We start from the raw sequence: 14939 nt of genomic DNA, 5'->3' as shown, positions 1-14939 counted from the left end.
CCTGTAGAGAAACCTGACTTGCATTTGCAAAGTCTTAAGAAGCATCGTGAACAATGGAGATTAAAAAAAATTAAGCTCTTTCAAAAGAAAGCAAAGCTTCTGACTCCAAAGGAGTTTTAATCCTAGGCATGTTTGGGTTTGCTTCATTTAGAGCTTGAGCCAAGCCACAAAGTTTAGGTCTGACCATTTCCCAAAGTTCAGGGCATTTTGAATTCAAAGATTTTGGTTTGGACCCAATGTTAATGCTGTTATTGTATGGGTCAAATATCTTATTATAAAGATAGTAAACAGCAAGAGAAAGCGCTCAGACTGGCCAGGGCTCCCTCTGCCAGTTAATCACAGAAAATGTTCACAGCAGCGGAATGAGGGATGATGCTGTGGATACCAGAACTGGCCACAAATTCTGTAGCACTCACGCAGCAGATCAGTGAAGTCGTATCGTTTAAGCAAATTCAAAGGCTGAAGCAAAAATACCTTTTAACTACTGGTACTGAGTTGTCAAAACCAGCCTTTGAGCTCCTGTTGTATTCAAACCTACTCCTGACCCCATCACTTTCGGAACCCTCCATCCATGTCTATGCAAAGACACCTTCCAATTATCCCCCTCCACCTTACCAGTGTGGAGTGGGAGTGAAGATCATGCACAACTGAATTTGAATTAAACTGCATTTCAAGTCTAGGGTGAAGCAATGACTGCCAAATGAACAACAGCCCTGTTCCCTGCAAGGACGGGAGCAGGAGAAAAGCTACGAGCAGGGACGGCTGTAAAAAACCTAAGAGAGGTACACAGAGCTGAAGAATGTATCGCAGCAACAACCACCCAGAGAAGTAAACATCTTTTATTATTCTTAGTTTTCCTACAAAGATCTTAAAGCACTTCTAAAATGTCTTATGATGCATCCGTCCTGGCGGGAAACTGGGTTAATGATAATTTTATCAACAGGGAAAAGGCAAAGGTGACAAAAGCCTTGCTGCAGGCTCAGCAGGGCACTGATGGACTCTGGACATGAAGCAGAACTAGAATCTCCCCAGCCGCTCCACTACATCCCATAACACCTCCCTGGGTGAGACCCAGCTCTAAAGTACGTAACCACAAAAACGTCAGTTGCCTGAAAGCTTATCTCATCTATAAGCCCAAACCATGACTTCTAAAGCCTAATCACTCTGCTTTTAACTTCATATTTATGCACGAGCAGGAGTGCAGTTTTTAAATCTTGCTTTAATTTGAGAAGCTCCCTCTGCAATAAGCTGATTCAGCAGAGGGTCTCTGCCTGCACGGAAATGAAGAGCTCGACCTGGCAAGTACAAACGAGCACCAGGCTTTGCCTGTGGGAACAAGTTGTTTTGGTTCATTTTAAAGCCCTGAAGGAGGCACAGGATGTCTAAGGAGAACACGCTGCAGGGCTGGATGAATGGGCATCGCTTTCCCGGACAGCGATGTCCTGCCCGGCTGCTTCGCTCTCCTTGGATTTGTGATACACAGTTTGGTGCCTTCATTCAGTGATAGTGGGACCTCTGCCAGGTGTTGCTACAGACATTCATAGTGAATGGCTTCAAGTGTGAAATCAACCCAGTTTTCTCTCTTTGCAGAGCAGGGAACTCTCTTTGTGATCCAAATAAACCTTGAAGAAGGCTCCAAGCCAACTTCGTCACTGTTTGTTCTTACGTAACTAGACTAGGAACACTCTGTACTCAGAAGTAACAACAATTCTCCTATATACCTAAAAAACTACATTTACTTTGAACTTATCAGCAGCAAAAGCCTGTCATCTTTGGACATTATCCACTAGAACTGCCCAAGACAACTTATCTATTATTTTTGGGTGCCAACAACAATGGACTTGATATTGTCTGCATTTATCAGAACGGATTTGTTACCCAAGATGCAGATAACAAAACACAATTCCTTGCCTGGTGGGTCCAAATATTTTTCTGCTGAACTAAAGTGACTTTTTATATTTTATCCACACATTAAATCCATGGCTTTAAGAATCCAAAGCAATAATAGCCCGCATTCATTCTTCAGGGCACAGAAGAGCACAGTGAAAACCTGTCCACAGGGATCAGCTTCCACTGTTGCTTATGGTTAGAGCAAACAGTGAAGAATGGTTTGGGTCGAAGGGACCTCCAAAGCTCCCCCAGTGCCCCCCCTGCCATGAGCAGGGACATCTTCACCAGCTCAGGTTGCTCAGAGCCCCGTCCAGCCTGGCCTGGGATGTCTCCAGGGATGGTTCATCCACCACCTCTCTGGGCAACCTGGGCCAGGCTCTCACCACCCTCAGTGCCCAAAATTTCTTTCTCACGTCCAGCCTGAATCTTCTCTCTTTTAGTTTAAAACCATCACCCCTTGTCCTGTCGTAATAGGCCCTGCTAAAAAGAAGCCACGGTCACCTCGTGTTCTTTCAGATGGCACCACATGCAAATACCTGTTACCTTTGGCACCAGAACCGCACCTGCTTTGCAGCAGGAGCACCTGAAGATTTGAAGCTCAAGCACTAGGGGCTGAGGACCTCCAGCACGATGGATCCTCCCAGCACCAGCCCAGACAGTGCTGGCACTGAGGGACTTCCACACCCAAACCCCGTCCTGTGCCCACTGGGGTCATCCTGACCACTACAGGCTCAGCCTACATTCTGACTGGCATCCACTGCTAAAATACATAGGAGAGAAAGAAACCAAACCAACACCCAGCCGAGGGCAGGTGGGCAGAAATGGGCTCAGGAGGCTTCACCCCACCTGATTTAAGCTTCTCAGTTTGGAAACACACCGAGCGAACAAGCTGGATGTCCCGTTGGGGAGTTTCTGGTAGGAGTCCCCAGCAGGGTGGGCTGGGTGCTCCAGAGGACCTCGGGGGTGCCTGGCAGAGCCTGGGCACCAAATGCCCTGCAGCAAAGCAGCCCTAGAACCATAGAATGGCCTGAGCTGGAAGGGACCCATGAGGATCAGAGTCCAACTCCTGATTCCAGATAACACAGAGCAGCTGTTTGTCAGGTATTGCAACTGCTCTTAAATTGCTGCTTTCTTGGTTTAGTGTCTCACAAAAACCTGATGGGCATCTGCAAGCAGCTGCCATCCTGAAGGTGGGAGCGAATTTAAAACTGCTCCAGAGCAGGCACAGAGGGACAACTGTAACACGTACTCACCGCCAGGTTATGCACACACAGCCGAAACTGCTGGGTGACAGGCAAGCACAAGTCCCAGAATCTTAAATCTGCATAAAGGGCTTTAAGTTTAAAATGAAACGAAATAAAAACAGCATTTAACTGCACATACAGGTTGCTACCACCTCTGGTGGCCAAGCCAAAAGTATTAGGTAGAGTTAACTTTGGCTGACACCGCAGCATTTACTGTTTAATTTCCTGATACTTAAAAAATAATTTTTTAAAAATATCTGTATCTTGAACATATCTGTGTTACTGGGAACAGCTCCTTATTTCTTTAACAACAGCTGTGTTTTTGAATCCACATTTCACAGATTTTTCTCCTTTTAAACTCAACTCCATCCAGCAGTACCCACAGCATCTTGGCAAAAACCTCCCTCCCTTGGACAAATATGTCACCAGCCATTTCTGGCAGGCTCTCCTCTCACAGATAACTGGCGTGCCGAGCTAAGAATAGGATGAGCTGCTTGTCTAGCTGCTTTGCCCAGGTGCCTGCAGAAGGTCACCTGGTGTGGCCGCTCAGCTTCTCAGAGGGACAACGCAGGGCTGGGCTGTATCTCTGGCAAATTATTAGCAAGCGTGTGGAAGCGTGCGTGGGTGTTGGGGTCAAGAATCAGTGTGAAGCATCAGACTTCATCTGTCCAGTGATCCCTGGCTTGTGCGACAAAAAAACAAACAACAAAAAAACACTTTCCCAAATTATGGGACAGCCAAAGCATCGCACCTTTCCCTGTGCCATCTGCCTCTGGTTATTGTCACCAAAAAAAACAGGAAAAAATCCAGATTATAGAGGTCATTAGTACAGTCCAAGACACAACTTCTTTTTAGGCACAATTGCCAACAATTCTCATGTGCCTAATACAATACAGAGTCTACATTATACATATAATTAAAAATTAAAACACTCCAGGAAAACAAGTGAAGCCTTCACTGGAGAGCCAGATGTAGTGCAGGTGTGCTCAAAAGATTCCTGAGCAGTGTTTATCATAAAACATTTACAAGAGGTCCTAAAGCTTTGTGGTCTTTCATAGCATTCTGCAAAACATCACTTTTTTTTTTCAAGTTGTGAACATACAAAGTTACAGGAGATAAAATAGGTCACTCTCCTTGAAGAGAGGCCTGTGAGGAAATACAGAGAGGGGTTTTGCACAGGAATCAAGTGATGGAAAAGGCACAAAGCAAAGAAGAAGGTTACGCACACGTCAGACTGTACCGTGAGGCAAATGAGAGGCGATGGCACCGGGAGAAGAGCTCGTAGACCTTGAGACAAAGAAGAAAGAACTGGAGTTTACTGTAGTAAGGCCAGCCCAGAGCCCCAGGAAAGGCTGCAGCAGAGAAATCACAGCTAGGAACAAACTATTGGTGCCTCCCCCAGGAATTTCAAGTGGTTTCAGCCATTAGTGCAAGGGGATCAGTTCTCTGCACTGATCTGTTAGACAGGTGACTGCATATTCCTCTGTGTGTGTATAACACGTATGTGTCATACGGAGACAGTATGGAATTATTCAGCCACAAGCCATTTTGAATCCTTTCCGAACCTTCACTTCCCACGACTACTTTTAAAGAGATCTGCAGCCTCTCTGTCAATACCCAACAGCGAAACTGGAAGAAAATAACTCCATGCGAAAAACATCCACTTTGTCGAGTGGAGACTTCCTCTCTCTGTGTGCAGGCGAGAACGTCATTCCCCTCCCATTGTGTCCCGGGGACAGCGATTGTCCCCCAGAACAGCCGAGTGGCCACCCTCTGATTAGGCTCCAGCTACCTTATCAGCTCGCCAAGCACGCACAGCTAAGATCTCAACACCAGCCTATGTCCTCATCTTATCCCCCATCCGATGTTTCCCTGATGTTTTTTCTTACGTGACCGCCCGCCGCACTTTGGGTGCACCCGATGCACCCACCGTCGCCCTGGCGGTTCCACTATCTGCGGTGGCCAGCGCGGTTTTCCGTGCTGCTGCTGGCTGCGCGTCGCGGCTGCTCAGGACTCCACGATAAATATGTGGCAACAGCTGTTTCCACATCCACAAAGGAACCAAGGGCTATGATAAGAGACCAAAATTCTCCACGCCAGAAGGGAGATGCAGACAGAAAAGCTTGAGGGGGGAACCACTTCAGATGGCCAAACACACACAGTTAAACAACTGTTTCCAGCAGGTAGGAGGAAGGGATAGAAAAGTGACCTTTCCCATTAAGAATTGCATATTTGTTTTGTTTCCCTACAAGTTATTTTTTCTGGCATTGTGACATGCAAAACATTTTGAACTTTCTAAGGAAACTGTTATTAAAGCACTGAACATTACTGTGAGGGCGCATTTGAAAAACAGAACAATTAGGCATTTCAAAGTTTATCTAACTTAGTCACCGGTACCTTTCAGGCTTGTCACAACTACATGCAACCAGTCTGAGGGCCAGTTTAATGATTCCTGTATATGATACCCCTGCCTATAGGAAGAAGAGATCTCTTGAAGATTTATTATTGTTTATAAGCCACCCTTCACCCCCCTGCTGCAGTCTACTAGTGCACATCCTGCAAAAGCAAAGCTTTCCTAAACAAGGGCATTTTGTTTAAGCCTCTAGAGCCCAACTCTTTAGGGACTTGCCAAGAGCAGCTCTGTAGAGCTGGGGGTCCAGCAGCCCCAGGTACAAACACGGAGCCACAAAGCTGGCAAAGTGACAGCAGAAACCGAGTCTCACGGGGAATGACGCGACGCTACGTTCTTTACTTTCATTATAACTCACCATTTCAGCTCAACTTCTACCAAGTTCCCCAGAAAAATTTTGCAGGGCCACTGCCAATGTGTAAGGCTCTCCAAAAAACCCAGCCAGACAGAAAAGGAAATTCCAGGCAGCGTGCAGAAAGTCTGGAGGAGGGGTTTCTGCTAGATAACGGGAGAGATGAGGCTGAGCTGGGGCTGGTGCTTCCCTAAGCACTTGTGTGAACTTCTCAAAGGTGTTCCAATAGGTTTCCAAGGGACCGCCTGAACAGAAAGGCAATTGTTAAAATAACGCAGAAGAATTAGAAAGGAAATGTTTCACTAAACAAGAAAACTATTTTCTGAGTTGCTCTACGAGAACAGTAACAGGGAAGTCATTGGCTTGTTCCTACTGGGAACGTACTGAAGGGCAGGATTCTGCCACCTCTGTAAGCCAGTGCATCCTGTCTTATCTGAAGCCAAATCATCTTTTCCCCATTTAAAATAAAATGCAGAAAGTTTACTTGAATGTTATACAAGGTCTTGAAGAGCACAGGGCGCCGCGGTGAAGATGTGATCCTGCTGTGCCTGGAACATGAAGCATCTCTGCCCAGAAATGTTACGAAGGCAGAGACACAAATGCCACGGCTTCACCACATTGCTCACTAATATCAAAATGATAAACTTGAGAGTGACCGTAGGTGAAGAAAGGACCCAGCATGTGATGGCATTTTTCACAGCAAAGCAGGAGAGAACAAGAATAGACCTGAGTGACAGCAGCTGAGAGCTGGTGTACGGCCAGCTCTGCAAGTTGGGGCTGTTGTAGTGTTAGAAAGTGAGAGATGTGGGTGCTACGGAGCGGCACACGGGTGACAGCCCGGTGCTGAAAGGCCCCAGTCGGAGCCTGCCGAGCCTCTCCTGCAACACTGGGGTTGGGAACCAAGGCGAGAAGTTAAAATGCGGGAGATAACAGCAAAAGAAGCTGGGACACGGCTTTGATCTCAGAGGTGGAAAGTCACAATTTGCAGACGGAGGCTCCCGTGGCTGCTGGGGGAATAGGAGCTTTGACTCCAGATCACGGGGTGGTTGCTGGGAGGACACCAGAGATGTGACCTGAAATACATGGGAGGAGAAGGAGGTTTGGCTCGTGGAGGGGCTGCAGCTGCCTCTTCAAGCATCTGCGCAAAGAAACGTTTCTCCTGGAGTTTTTTGGGTAGAGTGCTCTCAGAAAGAAGATAAAATTCCTTTCATATTTAGCAGCTGGCTGAGTCACAGTACTTCTCCAGCCCGTGTCACAAGCCAGGCTGTTGTAACCTCATCTTGGTGCTCCTGCTCCAGCGGGGCGATTGGACTAGAAGATCTTTCAAGGTTCCTTCCAATCCCTGACATTCTGTGATTCTGTGTGATTCTGTGTCGCTCAGAGCTCAGCCGGCTTCCCCAGGGCCCGGCCAAAGGGCTGGTCCAAGGGTCCCATCCCACCCAGGGAACGGTGGTGCCATCTCCAGCCAGCCCAGTGGTGGCACCGAGGGCTCTTTGAACCACCATTCCTGGGCACAGGAACAAAGGACCTCCTGGAACAACCCAGAGGCAACTGATTCATCCCAGAACGATGATTTCAGGATTTCCATAATAACATCGGGCAAGCGCCGGATCGCATGCCTCTGAGCGAGGTTTGAGAAGACTCAGGTTTGGGTTTTATGACCGTAGCTGCCTAGAAACACGAACTTCCACGCAAGCTTAGATTTTTGCGGCGAATAACATCCAGAAACAGGATCCCATCTCCCAACAGGTTTAAACAAACACATAAAACAAAAAAAACCCAGGAAACCATGGAAACATAACACCATATACGGAACTGGAAACTGCTTCAGAGCTCAAAATCCAAACTGGGTACCCTAATAATTGGGATTTTCAAGGAATCCTATTGCTTGTGCTAAAAATCATCTCCATATGGGAAAAGGATCTATTTATGTTTCATTAGTGCTTGTTTTGTATATCGCAATAGACTGTATGTATACAGGAGCGAGGGGAGTACGCTATGCAGCTGTGAGCTTTCTTGGCTAATTACTTGTTTTCTCTTTCTGAGCAAAATAAATACAACAACAAAATTCAACAGGGCATAACAGCACATCTATTAAGGCTGTACATTTTCCATCCAACTCCACTGGTATTTGTCTTCACCATGCTTTGGCTCAGAGACCCAGTCTATGGCACCATTCGTAAACAGGAGGTGCAATGACCTGCACAAAGACATATAACAAATCAAATAAAATAATACCCTGACTTGATGTGGAGCAATGTACGGAAATGATGCCAGAATGCCAGTTAAACAGATGTTAAAGTATTTAAGAAAGAATTCCCTCTTCAGCATCAAAACATTTTGTCCTAAATATGTAAGCCCGTTACACCCCCTCAACTTCAAATATTTTATAGCCATCCATAGCCTGAACCATGATACTTACTTTAAAAAAAACACCCTCACAGTTTATTTCAGCCTCAGTTTTGAAAATGATAAATTTTCAATGTTCTGAAAATGCTTTTATAGTTCAAAACACCTAAAACACATTAAAATGGTGCTTTTAAAACAAAAGCGTTGCAGCACTTAATACCCTCGAGCTTCACAACACTCCGGGCAGCAGCTGAATTACAAAGTTTTACAAGATGAAACAAAAGAAAGTTTTGATAAATGATTTGCAAACACTAACTTGTAAATCAGACTGTAGCGTGGTGTACTCATACTAAGAAATAACAGACATTTTGGGTCCCAGGCTGCCAACTGGCAACACCTACTGGTGTCCATATACTTTGGAACCAGGTCCCAGACTAGTCCTTACAGCAGACTGATTCGCTCATGGAACAATGATGTAAGATGAATTCTTGAAACTCTTCGAAATTTTCTTTGCAAGTCACCTTTCAGAGGTTGAAGTTTGAAATCTCAGACGTTCTACTTTGAAGCCAGATGAACCATTCCAATGTCTGAGTTTCCCCACACATGAGGGTTTGGGGAACAAATTCATATATGAAAACCAAATATCTCTAATAACCTGCCCACACACGAGTTATTTTCCTTTGCAGTAAAGAGCACTGTCCCTAAAAGTTTAAATTAAGTTATAAATCAGAAAGCAGAAAAGGAAATATTTTCCATATGTTTAATTTTACACCATAATTATTTATCAACCAAGTCCATGCATACATGCTGTTACTCTTATGGGAGTTCAAACAATATTCATACTGTTTAAAATACGTTCTTCAACTTGCCGCTAACTGGAGACATTTATTAGTCCCATATTTCACTAGCAGTAATTATTGCTGGGAACCATACATTCACAATCTGTAGAGATCACAGGGAGGCACCTGTGTGGATTTAAAGCTTAGCTAACCCTGACATTACTAAACTCTGCCTGAAAACATCCAATCCATTTAAAAGAGCAGGTTGCAAATAAAACTTAGTATCAGCACTTCTTTGTTTGATTACGTGCCAGCATTTGATACGGCCTCACCACAGCCCATGTGGTAACGAGCTGTAACTAGTAATGAGTTGTAGCTGTACTTAAAGAGGGGGGAACCCCACTGGCTGCTCAGAGCACAGGCACAACCCACCAAATACTGGGACACCCTTAAACCTCCCAGACTGGGAGTTTTCTCTTTTGGGAACAAAGGGACCCAAACTTTCTTTCTGTCTTCTTTCTACACCCTCCCCTTGAGGTGGCAAATCCAGCTCTCTGGGGAGCTGTGACCTGTAAGCTCAGTGCAAACACCTTGTTCCACACCTGTGAGCTCCGAGCAACCTGAGATGGGTGAAGATGTTCCTGCTCATGGCAGGGTGACCTTTGAAGGTCCCTTCCAACCCAAACCATTCTACGATCCTACTGCAAGGGAAGGCAAAGGCCCAGCCTGGCCACATTGGGCATGTTTAGTTGGAGCCATACAGTGTCAGGACTATATTGCCCATCTCTAGGCTTTTAATGCCCTCTAAGTGTGTGACCAGCCATACAGTGATTGCTCTATGGACTCTGGGAAATAGCATAATGCCTGATGAAAGTGAAGAACTTGTCACAACGGCTTGAGGCAGCTGTGGCAGAGGTTATGTTGTTTGTGCAAAAGCTTTCCCTCAGGACTTGTGGAGTCCCGGCTTTTTCTAGTGTCCCCCAAAGCCCCTCATGAGAGAAGAGGCTGTCGATGAACCCAAACTGTTCTCTGTTTCCTCCTGTACCTTCCGTGCCTGACCAAAGGGTCATCACTGAATTCAGTGCAAGCATTTTGAGCAATTGCTCATGTGCTGTGACCAGGAGCAAAAAAAGTCATGTCACAAGTGTGATTGGCTTCTGCTTTATTAATCTTTAGCATATTAACCTTGCCACCAAATATTTTGCTTGCAATTTATAAATGCATTGGAAAAGCCAATTTATGCAGCATGAATCCCAGACTGGTTGAGGTTGAAGGGACCTCTGGAGATCATCCAGTCCAACCCACCTGCTCATGCAGGGTCACCAGAGCAGACCACACAGGATCATGTCCAGGCGGGTTTGAATGTCTCAGAGAAGGAGACTCCACAGCCTCTCTGGGCAGCCTGGGCCAGGCTCTGGCACCTCACAGGAAAGAAGTTTCTCCTCATGTTCAGGTGGAACCTCCTGTGCTTCAGTCTGTGCCCGTTGCCCCTCATCCTGTCATTGGGCACCACTGAACAGAGTCTGGTCCATCTTGACACCAACCCTTGAGATATTTATAAGCATGAAGCCAACTTATACATCTTAAGTTTTAAACCAGACAATAGCAAAAGCCTACATTACTAGTTCAGTGTGTGACTTGTGTTGCTGGAATGCATGCACATCAAATAAATAAGTTCAGCTTTGAAATCATTTGTTTTAAACAAGGTGTACATCAGAGATGTTTCCCTCAGCCTCCCCTCTAGCACCAGAGTCTCAAGACTACTAATTCTGCTACTCTAAAAAGTCAAGATAACATTTTACTTGTACATCGCCTACATAGCCCAAATATTTAATCTTAGTTTGATGGGAAGGAAGCAGCTTTATTGTTTGGAGCATAATATCACTGATGAATAATATACTTGGATGAATTTTTAAATATGGATAAGAGAAATTTTAAAAGGGTCCTACGAAACTGTGGGTTCCCACATCACAGTTACTTCTACAGTGCTTTCCATAGAAGTTATTTTGTTTTTCATGTAAATGACTGTTTTTCATCAACAAGCATTTGAATCCCACTGCTTTAATATGGAGAGGCCAGCACGTTCCATCTCAATTTAGGTGTGAGCTCAATAGGTCGCTACAGTAGCAGGAGCTCTTATTTTCCACTGCATTTTATCATATTTGTATTTCAGAAAAATCTGAGATCTTAATCTGTTCAGTAAATTGTCTGCAGGAAACAAGCAGCTCTCTACAGCAAACACACTCTTTTTTTCCTACAACAACATGTCATGGCAACTATGGTAAAACGCTTCTGCAGTTGCAGAAATATTTGCAAGAATCCAACAAGCAGAAGCTTGCTGCACCAGAGAACAACTTTCTCTGCAAGTTATAGCCAAGAGATGAGGTGACATTATGCGTTAATCTCATGGGCTGCAAACACCTGCTACGAGAGGGAGCTGAGAGCAGAGAGGGTGACACTTGGCAGGTCTCAAGGGACCCGAGTTCTGCTGCCATCTCTCCTCCAGACCCCCCGTGCGACCACACGCGAGGTTTTCTCCTCACCCCAGGGTGTAGGTTCGTTAAGCTTTATGTCCATTAAGCTTTACGTTGCTCAGAGAAGGGACCGCACCATCTCTTGCTGCGCTGAAGGGCTCCGCATCCGCAGCGCTACTGTCACCGCGAGTAAACAAGGAATATTTTTAAAGTTCATAAGGAGGACAGGAAACACTAATGGCTACTTCTGTGAAATGACCGAGCTGGCGGCACAGCTGCTGGCGGCTGACTCTGCAGGAGAAGGTTAAGTGCCTACATAAGGATTTTCATACCTAGGTGCTTTTAACTACTGCTGAAAGCAAAATATATGAGTTTATGGTAAGGTTATAAACTTCGCAGGAAGATAATATCCACTTTAAGGTGTGTGCACATTCCCTTTCACCGGTAAGCACAGATCAGCCAGAAACACAGAAAGAAAAATAGGATTTTCAAACACTTCAGGAAAACTTTCAATATTTAAGCCATTCCTATAAAAAAGTACAAATTTTCTTAAGTTTCTTTATTTGATCATCAAAACGTGAGGCGTGCTTGCTTTCAGTGCCTTGGAATAAACCTGATATGCTACAACAAAGCAAGCAGTCATCTCAAAAAAATACCATGGAGAAGCAAAAGAATTCACCTGGATCACCTAATTTTGAGAAGATGGGAAGGGAAGATTACCTGGGTGCCAGCTATAGGAATGTCCCTTCATCTGCTTGGTCATTAGTGTGGCATTAATCATGATTGCTCCATAAGATAGTTAATAATGACATGCATTTTTTACTTTCATATATGACACAGGTAATAGAAAAAACAGCCTGAAAAATTAGTCAGAACAATTAAATAGGGGATGATACCTGAATAATTAGGGTAAGTTACTGCAGAATGCACTGATCCACTGTATTACAAATTACTCCAAAACAAATAAAATATGCTGATTTATATACAGAAAATAAAAAACCACACACAGCTCTCCATCAAAAGGGAACTTGACTGCATGTCCTATGCTTTCCATGCCAACAGCAACACCTGCATTAATACCCCCTTTATTAGATCCTTGATTTCAGCAGCTTTACAGAATCTAGGTATGTTGCAGAGAGATTTTGATCATGAAAGATTAAACAGTTGACTCAGATGCGCAAAGTGAACTGGTGGTGGAGACCATTCTCCTATTCTCCAGCCTCATCTATCATGACTTACAAGATGAAAAAAAAGTCTTATAATGGCAGTGTTGGGATACACAACTCAAAATGGAAGTTGACAGTCTGCTCCCACTCTGTTTTTCAGTCTCCTAAGTCCTTTCCTCCTTCTAGCTGCACGATTTGCTCCTGGTGAGAAAATTGCCCACTTCTTACTGACTCCAGCCCCTCCGAACCAGCCCTTGCTGCGTGTCCCAGACCTGGAAGTTTTGTGCTCTGGGGCCATACCCCTGAGCCCTCTCACCTTCACAGACCGGTTGGGGTTGAAGGGACCTCTGCAGATCATCCAGTCCAACCCACCTGCTCACGCAGGGTCACCAGAGCAGATCACACAGGTCGTGTCCAGGCGGGTTTGAATGTCTCAGAGAAGGAGACTCCACAGCCTCTCTGGGCAGCCTGGGCCAGGCTCTGGCACCTCACAGGAAAGAAGTTTCTTCTCAAATTCAGATGGAGCCTCCTGTGCTTCAGTCTGTGCTTGTTGCCCCTCACCCTGGCAGCAAGGGGTGCAAAGCCTGTGCCAGCGGGTACCCGGTGCTGCAGCACAGCAGCTACAGCATCCTCTGGGGTGGCTTGACTCAAAATTATAGAGGGCTGCAAACACTCACACAAGTCAAGGCACCAGACAACCCCCAGGAAGCTCCATGTGCCTTGCAGACATAGCCAGGACAAGAAAAAAAAAAGCTGAACAGGAGGACAAGCCCTACAGCATGGCCTGGTGTTTACTAAGCCTGACAGCAGCAACAGGGGCTCACCTGAAACTCTATTTTCTTTGCCAGGCAGTGAGTTACAGAATCCCAGAATGTCAGGGGTTGGAAGGGACCTCGAAAGCTCATCCAGTCCAATCTCCCCTGCTGGAGCAGGAACACCCAGATTACACAGGAATCTGCATTCGTTTTCCTTCTCTGCAAGGGACTGCAAAGGTTACGGGTACACAGCACTCAGAACACCTTACAGCCCCTGCATGGCTGCACGGCTGCATGATTCATCTTTCAATTCTCATTAAATAGTTATGAGGGAGAAGACCATTTCCAAACAATTTCTAAACAGAGCACAGCTAGGCAAAGGAATAAGCCTCTGCGATACTAGAAGATATCCAATATTATTATCTCTTAATGAAAAACATGTAGAATAACACCTCAGGCAGACGTAGGTAGCTACAGACAGGAACATTTATACATTATAGCACGCTCATAATCACAAGTCACCTTCTGATGGAAATTCCTGTCAGTCCTCACTATCTTGTAAAGGCTGGTGTGTGGAACATCCTTGGCCAGAAAGAACTGCTTGTCAAATAACACTGCTTTGTTTTAAAAATAAGGTAGGGTCAGAGCACAAATTACCATCAGGTCTATGCCAGTTGTTACAGATTTTGTCACAGAAGTCTAGGCATTTGGATATGTTTTAAATATCCAGATACCAGCCTGGTTAACTGGACTGATTCTTTCTATGTGCAGGTTACTGTATAGAGATGAGTTAATGGATTCTTGTCTTTAGTCTAAAAATAGATGTTCAGAACCCTGCAAGAATGGCAAAAACAGTAAATGGAAAAGTTGACGAGAAAATTCAAAAAAACCTACAGACTTCACAGACTTTCCTTTTTCCTAAGGAAAAAAAAAAGGTGTATTTAGCAGTTTGAAGAACATCAGGTACACAAGGCCAAAAAGCCAGGGCTTCATGAGAGCCCAGAGGCTGCGAGTGGCCGAGGCTCAAATCTGTGCCAGTGCACATCACCAGGTCCAGCTCAGGACAGAAAAATTGCGATGATCTTCACGTTGCTCATGACTTCCAGCTTTTGACAACCTCCTTGCAGGCGAGACTCTGCGCCCAGCCTGCCGCTCCACCTGCTTGCTCCGGCACGGAAAGGGCTCCCATGCAGACAGACCACAGCAAACCGCGTGTTTGATCTCTCTGCTCACCCCACGGACACAATGTCATCACCAATATTCCTGTATAAGCCATAAAATGGCTCTTTGGCTTATTTGTCAAAAGTGAAAGGAGCTGGCACACAAATATGTTTTCTGGTGTTTTCAGCTTAAAAAGAAAGACACCCATGGGCAGCGGGTCCAATAGAAAATGATGGCTATTTCGCTGTGTTGCGTTAAATAAAGTTTAATACCACCGAGCTTGAATTCAGCCCTCAGCTCCTGCCCAAATTTTGAGGCTTCCTTCTTTTGAAAGAAAACAAATATACGCCTCACACAGA

At 45.2% G+C, this 14939-nt stretch overlaps 1 protein-coding gene across 4 annotated transcripts in view; it reads right to left on the bottom strand.

The window, feature by feature from the left end:
* Positions 1-14939, bottom strand: part of GRK5 (G protein-coupled receptor kinase 5) — a 173751-nt gene that overhangs the window by 140201 nt on the left and 18611 nt on the right. For 2 of the 4 annotated variants that reach the window (XM_082053503.1, XM_082053505.1), the window contains exon 1: positions 5903-6014. The exons of the other annotated variants lie outside the window; for them this stretch is intronic. The gene's annotated coding sequence lies outside the window, so the exon portion shown is untranslated. Of the gene's footprint in view, positions 1-5902; positions 6015-14939 lie in introns of those variants that run through there. 4 annotated transcript variants of the gene reach the window in all.

Source organism: Streptopelia decaocto (assembly GCF_964273445.1).
Source record: "Streptopelia decaocto genome assembly, chromosome: 5".
Taxonomy (NCBI): domain Eukaryota; kingdom Metazoa; phylum Chordata; class Aves; order Columbiformes; family Columbidae; genus Streptopelia; species Streptopelia decaocto.
This window is presented reverse-complemented; position numbering and strand designations above follow the sequence as displayed.